Source organism: Ambystoma mexicanum, chromosome 10, assembly GCF_040938575.1.
Source record: "Ambystoma mexicanum isolate Mex_15411 chromosome 10, UKY_AmexF1_1, whole genome shotgun sequence".
Lineage (NCBI taxonomy): Eukaryota > Metazoa > Chordata > Amphibia > Caudata > Ambystomatidae > Ambystoma > Ambystoma mexicanum.
Window position 1 is genome coordinate 417,369,127 of NC_090932.1, and position 20,857 is coordinate 417,389,983.

The 20,857-nt window shown below is 40.8% G+C and overlaps 1 protein-coding gene across 1 annotated transcript in view; it reads left to right on the plus strand.

Moving 5' to 3' along the window:
- DAW1 (dynein assembly factor with WD repeats 1) overlaps window positions 1-20,857 on the plus strand; it is a 328,433-nt gene that overhangs the window by 60,374 nt on the left and 247,202 nt on the right. The window lies entirely within an intron of this gene.

A 20,857-nucleotide genomic window follows, 5' to 3' on the forward strand; every position in this document is an offset into this window, starting at 1 on the left:
CTAAAAAGACTGATAATTTACTGTGTACAATTGTAAAAAAATATGTAAGTCCTGGACTTCTGAACCTAATTTTTGGCTGCACATTTTGAAGAGGAGCCAGAACTCTGGGCTATGTTCCGGGAAGTAACTGTAGAAATTGTGGTTTTATACCCAATGTAATTATATCAAAAGCATGAAACTTCACACGCTTATGCCCAGATACAATGTGCACAGATATCGTGTTCCGGCCCAAAAGGGCAGAATTCTGTCAAAAGCTGACACAAGATCCTACAATGACGGGGCATGGAAGAGCATTTGCTCCACAAAATGTGATCTAGATATGTTATTGTTATAAAGTTTGCAAAATTGTAAGTATGTTTTATCCTAAAAGTAGATTTCATGTTCAAAAGCCAAAGGGAGGATTTTCTGACTCATACACCCACATTGTAATGGTGAAACCCTGTTTTCTCCTCCAATCAAGGGAGAGCAGAGATTCTAACCTATAGTCAGCCTAGGGGATTGCTTAGGATAATCCGGCATACACCACCCCTTTACCAAATGCATAAATAGAGAAAGCTGAGGACTTAGAAAGACACACAGATTCACCCACTACCCCGATCCTGGCGAAGCACCCTGAAGATCCATCCATATTTCTTGCTCCAGACTCCAGAATCTTGGCAAAGTAGAAAGGCCCACTCTATAGCTGAACCATTCTCAGCTAGGCCTTAGACTTCTAGAACCAGAATCCCACTAACTTAAAAGGGAAACCAAACAAGCAGCCGGGCTGTGCTGTAACAGGTTGCCTGCCAAATAATTATCTGCAAAACCAGGGCAGATTAAACCCAATCCTGTGCCGTGCTGTGCCGATCCTGTACAGTCCTGTCGTGCGGTGACCAGAGCGCCTTGCTGATTGCAGACCCTGTGCCGTCCGGTGTGTCCAGCAGAATTCCTGTCCAGAAATCTTGACTAACCAGAGTTCCTGACGGTTCTGTTCAAATACATATAGTGAGTATCCAGAATATAGAACTGTCACTAGCCTATGTACTGTCCATAGCAATCCCTATCCAAATCCATCCTATTTTGTCTTCAGAACTGCATGGTTAGAAATATTTTTGAATTCCTGAACTTTCTTATCCCTACTATCTTCCTTCTGTAATAGTATTGTTAAACATAACTTTGCGCTGATATATTTCATCTGAAGAAGGCAAGCTCCTCGGCAGGCAATAACTTGATCCAGAGGCGTCCTGGTCTAGTGGCTGTGCTCCCATGTAGTATTTGCTTCTTCATAGTCTGAGTCTAGTGTAAAGAATTCCTGTTTGTCTTTTGAAAGCGCATCCCTCTTTTTCCCATTCTTGTGCCTATCTCAGAAAAATGACATCCACGAAAATGTTCATAACTTCTTCAAATTTTATGCTAGAAAACATTTTTTTTAAACATCTGCTTGTAGCTAACACCCACAGCTTTCCATAGAACCATCTCAAATCCCTATAGTGTTCCCGCAATCGCGATTACCGCACATGGAAAAGTTGGCCGCAAATTGTTGCTTTGGCAAAATATTACATGTGTAAAATAGCTTTTCATTGCACCGACCTCAAATTTCAGTTTGCACATTGCTTATTGGTGTCAAATCATTGCTAGTGTTTGTCTGCAACCATATAAAGCGGCTCCCATTAGAATTTAAACAATTTCAGTGATTTAAGCCATATTTAGTGTTTTACCCAACCCATTCTCAGACAACTTTAAAAACCAGTTTGACAGTTTGCCAATCAACTCTGTTTCTCTCTTGTGTTTGCTGGGGGGAAATTGGGATTGACATTGTATTTGAATTCTGCATTCCTGAAACCTGTTCCCTCTCCTATCTCTTTATATTGCATAAGGGGGGGGGTTGAGCGGTGTGCAGGGGGAAATAGTAACCACGTTGCGATTTGATTTTAACACACCCACAAAAGTATTATTTCTGTGCTGCATTGTTTTTGCTCATTATTACTCCTTGTGATTAAAGAGATTGCTTAGTGTGACATCACCCCATTGGTGATTATTGTAGCCCCTTTAAAAATAGTGTGATTATATTGTGAATATATAAATAAATATTTTAACTTTGCAAACCAGCCTGATTCTTGGTTCAGTGTGACCGGGGGAGGGAGGGGTTCCAAGAGAGGGGCGTGATATAAGTGGTACATCGTTCAGAATAAAATAACTTTTAGACAAATAAGGATTTCAGTTGTGCATTACACGCTAGGCATTGACTTAGGTGAAGTGCCGGATTGAAATCACTTAAAATAGTTGTAAGAAAGCTATGAAGACGTTATTAATAAGCTACTCTTGCGCCCAGCTACTTACTGACTTAGCCACCAAAAGCATTTTCGCAGTGTTTGTTGATTATATTCAGGAAAGGATGAACATCCAAAGATATATGAAACAGTTTGTTGGTAATAACATGGTCTGGGACTATATTAAACTAAAGATGAACTTGGTGAAGACGCTAGAGATTGTGGGAGCCTGGCACACAATTGGAGTCCCTTAAACATCTACTGACCACATGTCCTGCACTCCTGGAAATACCGGTATCAGCATTTGGCATGTGAGGGACCTTGTTGGGTGAGGCCTATGGTCTATGTATCTGAATGATAATCATGAAGGGTGTATTATTTTCCTGACCATATTATGGAGGTACATTGTGTCTATAATGGATATTTTGGAAGGTTTTGTTTGGGTAAAGTAACTCAAACGACTGGAAGGACCTGCGTGAAGTAGAATTCGCCTACATTAGTTACATTCATACAATTTTGCATATTTTCAAGAGTTTTTTTTCACAAACACGTTTGTGTGTACATAAAAAATGTCAAAGGTATTTATTTCACAGAGACCAAGGCCTTCATTGTGGTGGCCAATGTATTTCGGTCCTAATGACAGTTTCTAGAAAAACAATGCAATATATTGTAAACATTTGCCAAAGAAAAAATTCTGCTTCATCTCATTTACTTTGTTGTTATTTTGACATTTACCAGGCTATATTTCCACTTCTATACTTTACATTTTATCATGAGACCATTGAGAGGATGTCACATGTCTGATACAAAGACTGTCTTCTCCAACAGAATTGTTGTATGTTGTAATATGTGGAAATTATGGTTTATTTTTACATGTAAGGATTTTGATATTATATTAGCTTTGATAAACTGAGTATTTAAAGTTGACTATATAATACTTAGATAGAAAATAAAAAAATTAACTATTGCAAGACCAAGGTTATGCATATACAGGGAAAATGCCATTCTCCTACTAGACTAAAATGCCACATTAATAGTACTAGATTAGAGCTTATGTTTATCTTGGTTTACCATTCTTCAGTGTCCCTACATCCTCCCAATACTATCCCTACATTAAAGCTGAAGTTTAGCGCCGATGGCTGGTACTGAGGCGCTTTATCGAAAAAGTGGGTGGAAACTCCAAGGGACTTAGTGTACATTAAGGCAATAGTAACCATTCCAGAAAAGCATGTGGGTTGGCTTGATCAATTGGAAGGGAAAATACTTGGGTCACTTTTGGGCCTTCCATCGTCTGCTCCAGTGTCTGCTTTGAGAATTGAACTTGGTAATACATCCTTATGTACCATCAGACAACTGATATGTAGTAAACTATTCCTAAAAGATAAATAGAGCCAGCACCACAATGGACACACCAGACATATTTTTGAGGTTTAAAGTACATGCCCGATAACGGAGGGATATGAGAAACCTGAAGGTGTCTCACTGCTAGTCCCCGGAGATCTGCCATCCAGGTGGCAAGCACACAGCCATTGCTACTGAATCCAGTTCCTGGGGGTGGACCAGTGGGGGAGGATCACCTGGATAGGGGGGGGGGGTCTCACCGACAGGTGAGACGCGGTACCCCCTTCCAACACCTTTTTCCTATCCTACCCTGTAGGATATGAAGCTCTACCCTTCCCCCCACCCCCCCATTGACACGATTACTTTCTTACACCGTGAAAGACAACGGAGTCACACCAGAACAGTTTACCTGACATGCCCCAACACAAGGGTCAGGCTGAGTCGGGCAATTGACAATAACTACACACACCTAAAAGGCGGAGCGAGAGCACACTTTGAGCACGTCCAAATGCGCAAGGAAGCAGCTATTCAAGGACGGCAGTTCAAACCGAGAAAAAAGGCGGTGGGGCCGGAAAAGGACGTCAAGGAGGGAAGTGCCCCTTGCCTTTTTTGAACCATACCCGCGAAGCCTCGGTGAAATGAATCAGAAGACCGGGAACTACAGCTGACGTGTGGTGTGACAGATGTCAACTGTGCACTGGACCCTCCCGCACTGATAATGGAGGTGGGGAGACATGCTTTTTACCATGGTACAGTCCTTGACTCCAGCGACAAGAAACTACAAGGAGTTCAGCAGAGCCGGTGAGTCGGAGGGAGAACCGATAGTAAACCGGACGCTGTTGAACGAAGGTTGAAAACGGCAACATGATATGAACAAATAACTTTTTAAAGCCAAGGGAAAGACCAGCTGAAGAGTGGACTCATTTCGAAAAACTCTGGCTAATCCCCTTTTCTTGTGAACATTATAGTACCAAGAGGCCAAAGGAAAGACCAGCATAGATTTAAGGGGATCTTACAAGGGTCGAGCCAAAATCCCTTGTACAATGGAAAGTCCTTAACCCATTGCCAAAGTTTTGACAGATGGGAGCATCGTGCGGACAGTAAATGTGTGAAGCCTGACTGGGGGCTGAGAGAAAGTGTGACTGGGGGCTGGAAAAAGCTAAGGGAAGTGAATCCTGCAAGGTGTTACAACTAAGTGAACTGTGTTAAACTGGCAAATTTGAACCCGACTGAGGGAGGCTAACGTTGCAAAAAGGTTTGGAGCCCGGTTGAGGGAGATCCACGGGTGAAGGGAAATCACCCAGCGGAAAGATTATTGAAAGGAACTTTTGTTTTGTTATTTGTAGCACATCAGGCCCTCTGCGGCAAGAGACTTGGCCACAGAAGGCCCTGATATTTTGGAAACAAACTATAAGCTCGTGCTGGAGAAGCCCAGGAGTGTGCTGTGCTCGAAGTCCCGCCTTGTCCTGTGCTAAAAACGTGGGGGGAGGAAGACCCCAATGATACCATCTTCACTTTTTGTGAAGACCTCTTTCTTTTCTGGTGAACATTATCCCACACCATTTTCTAACTTAGTGGTAAGGATTGGCATTATTTTATTTTGTATAGGCCCTTTTATTTGACAAGATGCCACTAGAACTGCCTTATTATTATTTGATGGTTGTAGCTTGCTCCCAGTTTAGTGTTGGGTTTAGATTGGGCGTTTTTCTCACCCCTTTATACAGTTTAATAAATACCCTTGAACTGTGATCACTTGTCTGTCTTTACTGTTGCCATCATGAGTTCCTTACAGATAACACAGGATGTCTTGAACTGGCTGAGCTAGTTCAAGATCATTTGGAGACTATTGGATAACCTGTGGCAGGGGCAGCTGACATTGCTTTTTATTTGCATAAATTAATCTATAAAAAACAAGAATTGGACAGAGTAAAAACTATTGAAACACTTGAGAAAATGCAACGCTATGAAGCATATGTAAAGCAGTTTTCAATACCTTAAGCCTCAGTTACTAGATTAAGGCCTGTACTAGTACTTTAAAGTGCTTTATCATGTATCTGCGCCTAAATGTTCTGCCGGTCATGAAGTATATTAGTGACTGGCAGAATATTCCTTGCGAAAAAAAAGTTTGTCGCTTGTGTGCAAAGTCTATAGTCTCTAGTAGGCATATATTGACTGCATGTGAAAAGGAAACAAACCTTTATTCTAAGGGATATTTTGCAAACAGCCAGGCAGCCTTGTAAGGGATCAGTTTTGGTCCACGATTGTAGCCTCTGACTCCCTTATGATTACCGCCGCAGCAATGCACATTTGGGAGACCAATCAATGCATTTTATGAACTAGGAGCTACAGAATTGATTTGAATCTTTCAAATGGCTCAAATGTGCCATGTCTTTCATGAACAGGATAGGGACAGAAGCACATAATAGCCAAATACGGAAAAAGTGACAGGAGTTTGTATGGAAACGTTGATCAACTTTAATATTTTAAGTGGATAGGCATTTTCATATTAAATTACGGCTATCAAATCGCAGTAAATGAAATGATTGAGGATGTTTTGGTATTGATATTATATGTATTTTTTGTATTGTATGAATTATTTGATCCTTTTCTTCTGTATTGTTGATTTTAAATGTAGACCATATTGTGTTTTTAATTACGCATCACTTTGTACAGTATGCAAAAGGCTTAATTTAGTGTTCCAGTTGTTTTTAAGTTCTTGCAGGTTGGTCTTCAGTGATGTTTGGATTAATAGAGTAGTGTATAACATTGTGTTGTGTACTTGCTATTTTCAACTTGTGTATAATTGTTCATGAAAACCACATTCACTCACTGTCGTATTGGTTAATCTATTTGTTTGTCACAATCTTTCTAATCACATGTCCTATTTGAGGATCTTAATGTTGTGTTTAGGCAGTTCGAACTTGTTCAGGTGGCCATATTCTTTGCATCTGCATGGGTGCAGATTTCAATAGCACTGATCGTTTGAGATTAGTTTGAATGTTATTTATTTTTTCTTTATTTTGGTGGAAACCGCCATTAAAAAAAATAGCAAATTAACAGAACCAACCACAAAAGAAAGACATAAAATCCTCGGCATAAACACACTGTAAATGCATTATCCACATAGAGAATACAGCTGATCGCATTAGCAAGAAAAGATAAAGCCATGCAATCAACATAATATTAAAAATATCAGCCTGACCTTCCCCACCGTGGGAAAAGTGCCCAGTCTGTACAGCCTTCTAAGACACGAGTGACCCGTTTTCTATGTAACCATGCCCTGTGTAAGTAAGCACCCAGAGCAAATGCTACCCTCACCTTGGAGCAAATCAATAAAAAGGTGAGAGCGGGTTTATAATGTATGAAGCCACTGTCCCTAAGGGTACTTAGCCACCAGGTCTTTCTCAAATCCTCATAAATGGGGCAAAACCAAAAAAAAAAGACATTCTCCGGATCCCCACATATAACTCCCTACACCTACCCCCCCACCAACCCCCCATCTGCAGGTGTATGCCGCTGAAGGCAAAATATCAAACCTAGCTCTGGTTGCTCACAAATGTAAGATACTGCGGCAAGGCCCCCCGTTGGACTAATAGGGAGATAAGTGCCCACCTTTATACTAGTCATCCTTTCCTAGTGTCTATGAAAAGCTGTTCAATTTTGAGCTTCAGGGTTCTTTTAAAAATACTAGCTAGCTGTGCAGTATCCTTAAAGCATACCTCCATGCCCAGCCTGTGAAGCAAGGACTTGGTGTATCCCCAGCTTCTGTGCGTCAGCAGATGATCAATCCAGTCCCTAGTTCATTTATGCTCCCTTTCAGCCCATACAGTGTGCCAAAAGAGAATCTGTCTTGCATAGGTCAAGTCCGTTTTAAGATTGCCCAGTTTGCAGCTTGTCCGGATTGGCATGACCCCATATCTTGCATCCGTATGACCCCATTGCCAGTGCTTTCACGTTATAGATAGTTAACACCTGAGCTGGTGAGGTGTGCCCTAGGTTTTTAACAAATATGAAAATCACTCCTTTGATCTGTCTCATTTTTATCCCCGATTTAGATAGGTGGTCATCCAAGCTTAATCTATCATTAAATCTCAGTCAGAGGTACAAAGCTCTTGCAGACCTCCATTGACTGCCCATTCCGATGGATCCTCGGCAGACCCCTTGATTTACCTTGATGAAAGACGCATTATCTGGCATTTAATCGCATTTACTTTAAGGCCCCTAGCCATCATGAATGCCCCTTACCCATCAACCAACATTTGCAATGATCTAGGAGTAGTAGCAGTCAGAACTACGTCATCTGTGTAACTGAGTACTGGGAGTCTCCTCCACTTATATCTTGGTACATCTGCCCTGAGCCTGAGCAAGAATTCTGACGGAGTTAGTGTATAAATTAAGTAAAAGGGGGGCCAGGGCGCATCCTTGGTGAACCCCTTTTCCCACCTGGATCTCGTCGCTTAACTCACCTTCTGTAACATAGCGGTTCCTCACCCTAGAATCTTCAAAAAGTGCCATAAGGGATACCAGTACTCCGAAATCCTGCAACGTTGTCCACAGGAGGTTCCTGTCCATGTGGACAAAAGCGGAACTCTTGTCCTTAAAGGACACGTAGACCATAACCACCATTATCTTGACATACTGGGCAATGATCAAGAACAAATCTAATCTTTGGATGCTCGTGCCAGTAGCTGGCCTAAAAGCGAGTTGGGTGTCTGACAATATATTGTTTTCTCAACTTGTGCCTCAAAGAGTAAGGCAGCAAAGATCTTAGATGTTGTATTCAAAAGCTTTACCAGTCGGTAGGCACGGCAATCCGATAGGCTTCCTTGTTTAAAAATGGGGACAGTAATACCCATATGCCAACTTGGCGGTAAGTGGTCCTTAACTGTAAGTGCGTTTAAAAAACATTGTGCCAGGACTGGAATCTAGATTTCATGGTGGCTTAAAAAGATGTCATTGTGTACCTCATCTGACCCAAGGGATTTCAGCTGCCTTTGCCTTGATAGATCTAAATTGATCTCCTTCAGGGCAAATGGATAAAATTGTTTTAGGCTGCTTGCATCTTCTGCTCCCTTTGTATCCACAGAGATACAAAGTTCCGAAATGGTCCAACCAAGTGGACTCCATAATATGTTCTGGGAGCGCACGCGTGCCCAGATCTAATTCCTTTGTTTGTACTCCTAGATACCAGGGTCCAAAACACTCTGGAGTTTTTGTCCAGCCGTTGCTAGGACCACTGCCAATTCTCCTCTGTAATCTCCCACCTTATTTTAGTCAATAATTTCCTGTACTCTCCTGTCCCAATTCTAATGGGATTGGTATCAGGCGGTTTTCACTTGAGAGCGCACATTAGAGCCATCGTCTGTTTTTCCTTGCATTTTGTTTGAAAATGGATTTGTTTTTCAGATGCTTTTCTTGGGGTTGAAAGTTCTGCTGCCAGTTGTTCGTGGTTCAATTTTTGGGAAGACATTGAGTAAAGTGGCATTTCGATTTATGTGAATTTACTCATGTTGAAAGTGGAAATCTCATATTTACAGCAAAATCCCCAACAATGGGCTCTTAGTGGACTTTTTCTGTCTAAGTCTCCAATGAGAGTAAAGGTCTATTGCTGGTATGCAGCAAAGATGCATGATAACGGGTTGTAGTTACAGTCTACCACTGTGCATCATATATAAAATGAGCTTAAATTAATTTTTCTTAGGGTATTCCAGTTTGTCATTAATGTAGCATTATCCACATATACAAACATTGGTGCTTGCTAGGTTTCTATCTTGAATTGTCTGAACAGACATCCTCCAATTTCGCTCATGTGGATGGGGAAAAAGGCTTGGGCTAAAATGTATTCTTGCCATACACCTCATGAAATGAGAAATGGGTTGCCTTGCATAAGGAAGCCAATCTTACTGCTGTACTAGTTTGTCTGTGGTTCCAGTAACAGGGCAAGGAGCGGTTTATTAATCTTTTATAAAGCAGGAGTTTCTTTTTAGTCTCATAGTGAGACAGAAGATAAATCCATGAATACCAAGTGGATAGAGGACTCCTTCCAGACGTGATGCTTCAATCCATAAATCTATTTACATTTCTAACGTCAGATCCTTTTACAGAGAAATGTCTCATCTAATACACACTACAGTGACAATCTAACGCCAAAATCGGGAAACAAAAATGCAGCTAGTTTGCCCACTGAAAAGAAATGGTCTACCAGCTATTTTCTTGCTAATATTTACGTTCACAATGCACACAAGCATGATAACTTTAAGACAAATCTGATTAACTATTCTGGGCAAAAGAATAAAATCTTTTCCAATATAAACATACACATTGATTGTCTTAGCATCAAAGTAAGAAAACCATTCTCAGAATAAACTTTGCAATACTACAATTAACTTGGTTTTCTGTGAAACCATCTCCAAGGGTTGCCATCACAGAAAACATATTGGGCTCACATTCACTTTACAATGTTGGACACGATTGGTTTCTAGCTTGGAAATGCATGCACAAATGTTTTACATGGTTAACTTGGCTACTTACTCTTGGTTTTGGCTCAAGGTAGAAGCTTTTGTTTTGGAAAGCAAAATATATGCTTTTGTTTTAAAGGACCACACCAGAATGAGATTCTAAATTGCAGTAGAAAAAGAATCTGCAAATTATTGTAATAATTTGGAGTCCTCTTAAGGCAGAATCCTATCTTTTTTGCACAGTGTTATTTGGAAAAATGGCACTGATCTTTTTAAATTGACATTTTGTTCTTAGGAATGAAGGGGAAAAAATGAACCCCTTTCTATTTCACTTTGAGGGGTAGACAACTCTATTCAGGATTTTTTCTTTAATGTAAACTGTTATTCATACAGTTTACTATATCTATTTTAATATTTTTTTCTTTTTACATGTATGTGATCTGTGCCGCTTTGAATTAAAATGTAGTGTTTTATTCAATCGATCAAAGAGATCAAATGTTGGGTCCACGCAGTTCAATGGCATGGGTCTGGGGTATCTAAGGAATGTAATATCGCTGTACCAAATTCCGGCACCATTGATACTCATGCACACATTTTGGGAAGCTTGAGAAAGGCTTTACAGGAGGGATTGATTTCTTTTGAAACTGTATCTAAGGAACTTGCAGTTAAACCACCACTTGCTCTGTCATCTTTGGATCACACTCCCCCTAAAATAGCAACGACCCCCCTCCACATGGTATTGAATTCCACTTCTTCCATCGAAGGTAAAAAAACAACCTATGTCTCTAATGCCCAACTACTTCCTAATGGGGTTCATATTATTGGCTTTGAAGGAAACCCTGAATCCCTTGGAACGTCTTGCATTAATCGTCCATTCTTCCTTGCGGTATTATATCGTATTCCACAATTGAGGAATCTTACTTCTGAAGACCTCATAAGAGTATCACTAGCAAGATCGAATAACTATCGTATGATATGTTATCTTCCTTCAGAATCTATTTTGAAATACATATGGTCTCGCAGGGCTGAGATTAAAGAACAAGGTCTTACTTTATTCACCTTCGGGAACGAAGATACTGCGCAGGAATTTGTATCGTATTCCAGCTGAAACTGTTAATGTTGAAATCTCAAGACAAATTAAAACCAATGCTAATTACCCGAATCCATCAATTGATGAATTGTTGAAATCAGCTGGTAAAAACAAAGATACAACATGGTTGGAACCAGTGCTCCAGATAATATTTTGAGGGGGGAGTATTTTACGCATGATTTTTCAAATTAGAGAGTAAATGCAATTTCAAGAGTAAAAATGAGTTTTCTCCTCTGCAAGAGAGTAAAACCTATCCAACACATACACCCAAGGCATACATAAAATCAGACCCATAGACCAAAGCATTGTAGATCAAAGTTTTCTGGCTTGTGCAGAGCCCTTCACTCTGCATGCAAACGGCACATCCCGTCTGGGCAAATAGTAACAGCACATCACTCCACTTGATAATGGCATATATCCTCCCTGAACATGCTAGCTACGCATCTCCTCTTGACACATACTAAAGAGTACGCCACGCACTCTGTGCACATGGTAAAGGCACATCTACTTTGAGCATTTTCAGAGATTTGCTGTTAGCATTTGAAGAGCAAATGTGTGTCATTTGCATGTGTAGATTGCACCTTTACACTGTGTGCATGCTAACAGCACATCTCTATGCATATGCTAATGGCAGACATTGTTTTCACGTATTCATAGAACATGTTCCGTTTAGCAAGCCTGATATTTGTACACGTTGACAGGACATATCTCTACCCATAGTGACCTCCAATCTCTTCTCTGCGCATGCTATTGGCACATCTCTTCTCGTCTGCTAATGGTGCATCTTCTCTGCGCACATACTAGTGGGACAAATCTCTGTCCACGTGTGATAACTGCGCGCATGTGCACAGATATGTGCATGCTAACGACATGCCTTCTACGCACATGCTAATGGGACGTATCCTCTCTGCACATGCTAACTGCACATCCCATCCCTGCATGTTCTAACTGCACATCCTGTGCAGCGACAGGATGTGCAGTTAGCATGTGCAAACTCCACATCCTGTCTATGCAGATGCTAACAGCACATCTCGGCTCTGCATGCTAATTGCCCTTCTGTTCCATGGCACGTGTAAATGACACATCTTTACTAAGTACGTACTATGGGGACATTTCTTCTCTGTGAATGCTAACATAGCATCTCCTCTGCCCATGCTATAACGGCACATCTCCTCTCTGCCAGTCTTAACGGCAGGGCTCCCTTCTGCACAGACTAAAACGTTGCATCCAAAGAAAGGGTGGGAAGCTACTGTGCAGGAGGGCGGCCTGCACTTCCCAAATTCCAATTACGTGACGTAGCTTTAATGGGTATGGCGCAGAGGAAAGACCTCAGAGGAGCCGCTTCTTTCTTAAAAGAAATGCAATAATGAAGAATTACCGTTCACACAAGTTAGTATCAGTGCTGGAAATTGACAAAAAGTACTGGGCCAAATGTACCCGATTTTCCCCCTCCCCTTTCCTTATTCAGCCTGACTCGAACATGTCCTTGCCAGCCCCCACCACAATGCCCAACAGTGCTCCACTGGCATTCTGCTCAGTTTTGCTGTAATAAATGAAGTACCATTCGAAATGGGATAATAACCGTTACCACAGTGCTTAAAAGCAGAAGGAATTTGGCTAAAAGCGCTATGTAAGAACACATACTCCCTTTCGACCCGTTATTGGCATAGCCTCTGTACACATGCAGCAGCACATCTCCTCTCTGCACATGCTAACTGAGCATCTCTTTTCTGCATGCGCCAGTGGCACATGGCCTCCCTGCATGTGCTATTGCCAAATATATTCAGTTCTGGCTAATGGAACCGTTCATCCCTGCATGGGGTAATGGCCCATTCCTTGTGGTATTGCCCAACAGCAAGCGCACGTCTTACTACAGCCAGCATAACTTTATGAATTATACATTACAGAGCAGGTTTACAACAGGCAGCAAGTAAAGGAATAATTGCAGATGTGTTGGCTTCTGCCCCTTTATTTCAGCACTTTGAGGGGAGAGGTGGAGGTGGCTTGTGAGAGTAAGCTGACCTACCTGACCTCTCGCCCATGCAGGGGCACAACAAAACCTACATTTTGGGTAGCAGGAGGGGGAATTAAGTCATGATGGGAGGGGCCACTTCAGAAAATAGGCAGGGCAAACTTGGAGGCTGTGCCCCCACTGTTCTACCAAACTCCTCCCATGGTCTGGTGTGGGGGAACAACTATTGAATAGTATATTTTAAAGCGCAATATGCTGAGAGGTGATGGAAGTCTTTGCATTTGTTCAAGTACATTTTTCTGAGCACAGACAGTAAAACTTTAACACCGCCAATTTGGGGGAAAGACTTCCCTCACCCCCCCCCCCGGGTGAGCACCGGAGACCCAAAGTGATAGCCACAGCAGGCAGAAACACAACGCGGTTGTGTTTGAAAACGCTGCGGTTTTTCTTTCCGAGTTTCTCAGACTCCTCCGCCGGAGGAACCTGAGAAACTCGGAAAGAAAAACCACAGCGTTTTCAAACACAATAACATTGTATTTATGTTTGCGGTCGCTTCAAAAGCGACCGCAAACATAAATACAACGTTTTTAAAGCTGCGGTTTTATTTCTAAGCTTTCCGGGCTCCTCCAGCCCAGAAAACTTAGAAAAAAAACTGCAGCTAGTGCTTATTTTAAAAAAATAAATAAATAGCACTTACCGAGATTCAGCTGCAGCTTACCTGCTCTGGTCTCTGGTCCCCGTCCTCTGCGTACAGCACCAATGAAGGAAAAGCCACCCAGCGGTAGCTTTCGTTTACTACAGCTGGCTGGCTTTTCCTTCATTAGTGCTGCAAAAGCCAGCACAGGCAGGCATCCATTTCACAAAATGGATGTGCCCACGTGCTTGCTTTTACGAATTTTGAGCTTGAATAGCTCAAAATTTTACATAGGAAGTTTAAAAAAAAAAAGTGCTAGTATTTTTTTTTTAATATTGCCTATCTATTTTTTAAATAACATTTTTAGCCGGACTACCCCTTTAAGGCTATATGCAAACAAGACACAAGGGTCATTTGGCAAACCATAAAAAGTGCCAAACATCAAAATGTTGTCCCTTTGCCCAACCTTATTCCTGAGACGACTTGGTGTAAATATATAACAAGGAAATGTGCACTTCCGGAGGAATTTAGAAGCATAACTCCACCGCCTGTCTTCTATACTGAGGTGGGACACTTCAAATGGTCTCTCGAAGACATAATATGGGCAAATGGTAAACCGTAATTCTCCAAGTCTGCAGGGCCTGTCGGGCTACCGCCTTGTGTTTATAAGACTGACCCCATCTTATGGGCAACTATTCTCAAATCAAAATTCGATTTGATAATCTCTACTGGACTGATACCACAGTCCTGGGTAACATCAAATATTATTCCAATATACAAAAAAGGAGATCCATCTTTGCCTCAAAACTATCGTCCTATCTCACTAATAGACACAGAAGCTAAAATCTTTGCAAAATTGCTTTTATATGAACTGGAACGGTATATCAATCAACCAGGTCTATACTCAAAATATAAACTGGCTTCAGAAAAGCCATGAGCACCACTCTTAATGCCACCATCATGGCGCATATTCTATCTGGAGTGAAAGCTAAGAATGCATGTCCAGTATATATTGCATTAATCAACATGTCTGCTGCCTTTGACTGCGTCGTCCAGAATATTTTCTGGTCCAAAATGGTGAAGCTAGGAATCCCATCCCAACTAATCTACTGGTTTGTAAAACTGCACACTGACACATTGTATAGGATTAGGATTACAGGGAATGGTAGAACTACTGACCCAATAAGAACGTTTCTCGGACTGAAGCAGGGTTGTAATTTAGCAGCCACCTTTTGCTGTCTCTATATTGCAGATTTAGACTATGTATAGCGTAAGAAAAATGCATTCTCGATCAAATTTGGCACTCTGTCTGCAATGGTTAGCCTTTGCAGACAACATTCTTTTTGACCCAACACCAGTGGGGCTCCAAATGAAATTGTATCTATTTGAGGAGGTTGCAAGAGTACATAATCTCTGCCCAAACCCTACCAAAACTGCTTTATGCAAGTTGGCCAAAAAAATAAGATCAAGGAATATCATTGTCAAATATTGAACACACCAATACCTTTGATCAGTGATACGATCTATTTGGGTTACCATATTTCTGAGAAGAACTCAATCAAATCCTGGGTAGAACAACTAAATCTAAAGGCCAGACTGTTGCTCTCACAGTTGAAAATAATTTGTGCTAAATATTGCAAATTCTCTTTGGTGCCCCTGATAGATTTCTTTAATCTAAAGGTTGAAAGTGTGCTCCTGTAGTCCTTGGCTATTTGCCTACTAGATTTGAACATGTTTTTAGATAGTCTCCAAGGTAGGCTTTTGAAATCTGCAATGCACCTTCCATCTGCATTACCTAATTGTATAATTAGGCACGAATTGGGCCTAATTTCACTCTCTTCAAGAAGGAAATAGAGACAACTGATAACCTATGCTAAAATGAGCTGCCCGCCGATGAATTCCTTGCATGTGGACCTAAAAACGAATTTGTCTTTGAATAATGTTCTTTCTATTAATCAATACCAACGTAAAATGCAGGCAGTATTGGATGATGTGAATATTACATGTGGTGATTTGTGTTTAAGACCTGAATATGCAAAGAAGAAAATATGAGTATGATTGGTGCAAAACTCTTGAAGAGATATGAAATTACAAAACATATACTGAATATGGCAGATTTACCAAAAAAGCCAACTCCTTGTTACAATTATATTGAGTCCTTTCCGTGCAATCAGGGAAGAAAGTTTTATGAGGTTTAAACTTAACCAGTATTACACAAGGGAAAGGACTGGGTATTGGAACAAGGCCAAAGGCGAGGTGATTAATCTGAAATGTTGCTTTCATGTTTGTGATGAACCTATTGAAACATCTATTACTATTTTGTCCTCATTTTAAATCTAAGAGAACCAACTCGTTAATGAAATTTGTTACCATTGATTTTGAAGATTGTCTCGAAGCACTTTGGGCCAGAATGATGTATGGCAGCCATTGGTCTTTGATTTTCACCCTAGTTTGGTTTCTGAAACATATTGAAAATGAACTTGAGACCTGTGTTCTGTAATTATCCGTTGTTTAACCCTTTTGGTTCTCTTTTGTTTTATTGTATTTTATGATGTTAATTATCTTTGATTTAAGACAATAATTATTTGTTTATAATGTGTATGCATTAATATTTTGGAAATTGTATTTTTGTAAAGGTTATTTTATGAATCATGGACAAATAAAAAAAGAAAAAAAAGGGTCCAATTTTATGTATTTTCCAATGTTGGAGATTAATGCTGAAAACCATACCTCCCTCTTACTAGGAAAAACTGAACATAGAAGTTGCTATAACACTAATTTCTGCCACCAAAGAAACAGAAAAGAGTAAAAACCAAAGTCAACAGGCATTCATTTAGAACACCCATGAAGAAAATCAGTCGCCTAATGACAAACTGGCATGCTAATATTCATAGCAGGTGCCACCAAAGGACTATATTAAGAAATAAAACCTCTATTCTAACAAAAATATCTCTTGTGCACGATTTAAAACTAAACATTTCTAAGTTTAGTATGCATTAACTCACTCGCAACAAAGTCATAATTAACCACATTTTTCAGAGCAGCTGACTAACTCTATTGCTGGGTCCTAGCAGGATAATGCTACCAAAAATCACCTTCAACATTGATTACCAGAAACTGTCACATGGAACAGCAACTGTAGACTAGGGCCATAAGTCTACATTAACGGAATTTAATTTCATTGCAACTTGAGAGCTGATTAATATTACTAAAACTGAATGCCTCAGCTGAGCAGTCTGATCCATGCCTAGTCAATCTGATTAAGGAGAACATAGCTGACTCGTGGAATCACTGATTGAATTCTGTAATGCATCGCTAACGGGGAGTATCCTAACCTCACTAAAAGCTGTGGCCATACTTTCTCTCCTAGAAAGTTGAGTGCCGATTTCAGTATTCAAAAACCTTAGACCCATATCCAACATTCCTTTTTAATGTTAAAATCCTGGAAACGATCACTACCACCTAACTGGTCCTCCACAGAGAAAGAAGAGAGCCACCTAGTTCATTGAAATCAATCTGGTTTTTGCTCAAATAGGCATGCGGAAAGAAGTCGCCATTACAAGAGGAAATTTCGAAGGCACTTGAAAACAACACACCATTAGTACTCCTTCTGGGATCGAAATTGAGATATGAGCAGGAGCTAAAAGCAGCTACTGGGTATTGGACATCACCTAGTAGGCAGGAGCTACCTCTGGAGAACCAGGAGCTAGTACACAGTATACCGCAAATCTAACATTTGCATGAAATGCAAACACTACATTTGTGTCCATGATGTATGTTCCATTCTGCTTTAAATGTGCCTTAGATGTGTCCTTTTAATCACCTTTATTTATGTTACCAAACATAGACTAAATATCACATAAGTATGTTTGTATGATACCAGTTGGCCTCTGGAGTAAGTAGCTCCTGGTAACTGTTGGTTTTAAGCTAACAGGCTCTCCTAAGATACAAACCAGAGCTAAATGGCTCTCGGCTCTCAGCAATGTGGAACTATGGTCCTTGGTCTATCGTACGATTGTTAAACACCAGACATTAATGCAAAAATTTACATTCAGATGGGAATAGATGTTACTGCTTTGATCACCAACTACCTTTGACTAATGCCCCCTGCAAGTTTAAATTGTTGTCTTTAACTCCACAATTTCCCCTTAAAGGGTGGCATTCGCCAGGGCTCATTCTTATCCCTGTGATTAATGTATAGATTACCCCCCCCCCACACACCCCAACAGACATTCTCAAGCTATTCTCAAAATCTCTTCCATTATGCACAGATTATTCTTGGGTACTATTGAACTTGGTGACAATCTGCAGATAACGGATTTCCTCCCTTGAATCCAGCATTACACCGGAGCTGAACCCCTGCCTTAACTCTTTTAAAACTGAGTATTTATGGCACACAAACTCCAGCAAAACTACCTTGCAAATCACCATCCCTCATGGCTACAGGAACAAGGCATAATTTTCAACACTAAACTCTCACTGCAGCCACAAATAGTTGCTAGACCAAAATCGCACTTCCAGCTCCACATCCATAGAATTGTCTCCCTACTTGCAAATGACACAGGAAATTGAGGTGACCAGAGCTCTTGTGCTCTCTCTCCTTAACTATTTTAATAGTCTCTCTAAGACTAAACAAAAATAAAATGCAAAATTTCCAAAATATAGCAGCTATACTTATTTTGGGAGTCCAGTTTTGGGGCTGTATCTCAGGATGGCACACAAAATAAGCGGTATTACTTTCCAAATCCTCCATAACATTGCTCTAAAATGCCTGAACTCTTACATAAATAAACATCTCTCTACAAGACTGATAAGATCATCACAGGATATTACCTTTACTAGGCCCATGTTCAGAATTCTGAAATACAGAGGGAGAATCCTCACAGTTCTGTCCAAAATTCTGTAGTGACCTCCCTGCAATGCTGAAAACAGAATATACCCTGAAGATGTTCGAATTGAGTGTGAACATCTGGCTCTATGAGCAGATGATCTAATTTAGATATACGTGTGTATGTTAACCAATAGATCTTTCCTCGCCATAGTGACTCCTATACTTGGCTCACACTTCTGCCCTAAGGCCACATTTAGGCATTACCAGAGTACCTCGGATTTGCCTGCCTTTGTTCAGCGGCGGTTTCAGACTTGTTCGTATTTCTACTTCTTTAATGTTTTGTTGTGATACGAATAACCTGCAAGCAACAGGATTTCTATAACCAGCGGTGTTTTAGCAAAAGCATTGGTTCACTATGTGAACCGATGGTCAGCTCAGAACAGATAACGAATGTAACTAAGCGGACTACCACACCCCTACCAGTTGGCACATTCTACTGCTCAAAAATAAATATGCCTGCTAAGGCACCATATAATGGAAATCGGGATAGTTTGCAGAGATTACAGTCTTGTTTCCCTGATTGTTACGGAAACTTTAAAATTGGAATGGATATATTTCTACTTTTTATTTACTTTTTTCAGGTATTTGTGTTGGTACAGTACCGTTTTGGCATGTTTTTGTTCACCAAATGTGCATGGAGAGTATTGCAAAGCCCTCCAGGGCAATCAGTTTCCCTACGAATAGTCTCACATTTACATGCTGCTGATGCCATCTTCTATTTTGGCGTCCTCATATTAGTTGACGGAGTCCCATGCCACATTTCGTCATTACACTTGTAATCACATATCCGCTGAGAGAGCGCACCCCACAGCTAAATATACTGTTAGAGAACAAGTGCTCTCTGCCACAGATTGTCATTTGGCTGACATCATAAATGTTTATCATGTAATTTACTTTTCCTGCATTGCAGTGTATGGTTTTCCATGGATGTTTACACTGTGTTCTTAATTAATTAACAGGCATAACCGAAACAGATACAAAAGGGTTTGGATGTTCTAGGAGTGGGGGCGGGGGGTAACGCATCGTATGAATGAAGCAGAGTTCTGAAATATCTCTGGGAATGTGGTTTTTGCTTACAATGTGTATTTCTTTTTGGCCTCGACTGTCACACAGTTTTGTTGGTCAAGACTTCCAAGTTTATGCCCACGTAGCCTGTTTATAGAACAAATATATGGTTAGTTGGATTCTTTTTGGGGGGCGTGAGACAGGGATTCTGAGGGTGTTCTGCAACTAGACATTGCATTTCCTTCTGAGACTCGTTTGTTGATGTGGTGGCAAAGCAATCTGGAGGAATACCTGTATACAGTTTTCTGTTGCAAATAAATTATGCTAACACTTGCTTTAAGAGGGCCATGTTTGATATTTAGACTAGTAAGAATTGATGGTCAGTGGTGTTAAATGCTGTTTGCAGGTCTAATTATTTGTTACTGCAGTCACTGCACATGGCCATTTTAGAATTCAGTGCTTACTACTTTGGAGAGCTTCAGTCTGACCTTTTTTAAAGAGTTAAGGGGTTTTACCTTTTCCAATAAGATACTTATATATTCCATTTCTCAAGGCCTTTCAGCCGTAATTGGGTATGCTTGAAAAAGCAACGTTTCTCTTTGGTGTTTTTACTTTACCATGTGTATTCATTTATTTTGGTTTTCAGTTTTTTTCCAACTTTCCTTATATTCTAAAAGGCTTTAAAAAAGCGTCCTATTCTGCTTGGCCCATGGGTATTTCCTATGACTCCCTTGGGACTGGCCTTCTTCCATGCGCATTTAACAATGATACTTCTTTCTGAACAGACCTTCAAATCGCCTCTATTAGCAGCCTCTGGCTTAGACAAAGGCTTGCTTCATGTTTCCGTTAATCTACACAAGATAGTCTAAATTTAAGAATGTCCTTCAGTTCTCGCCATGTAGATGGCTGGCTCATGATCTTCTGGACCATGGGCCTCATTACAAGTGTGGCGGTCTGGAAATAAGGGTGCCGGTAGCACCGTACTGGAACCCTTTCCGGGCCGCCACACTACAACTCTGCCTACCGGGTTGACCTGCCGCGCGCAACAGACCTGGTAGGCAGAGCTGTCACAGAAGCACTGCTACCCTTGGCAACAGTGCCATTGCTTCTGTGTCCCCATTCCCATGGAGTCCTATGCGACTCCATGGGAAAGGCGACTAGCATTTTCCGGTGCTTGACTTCCCGATCCACGGGGTCTTGGAATGTCCTGATGGCAA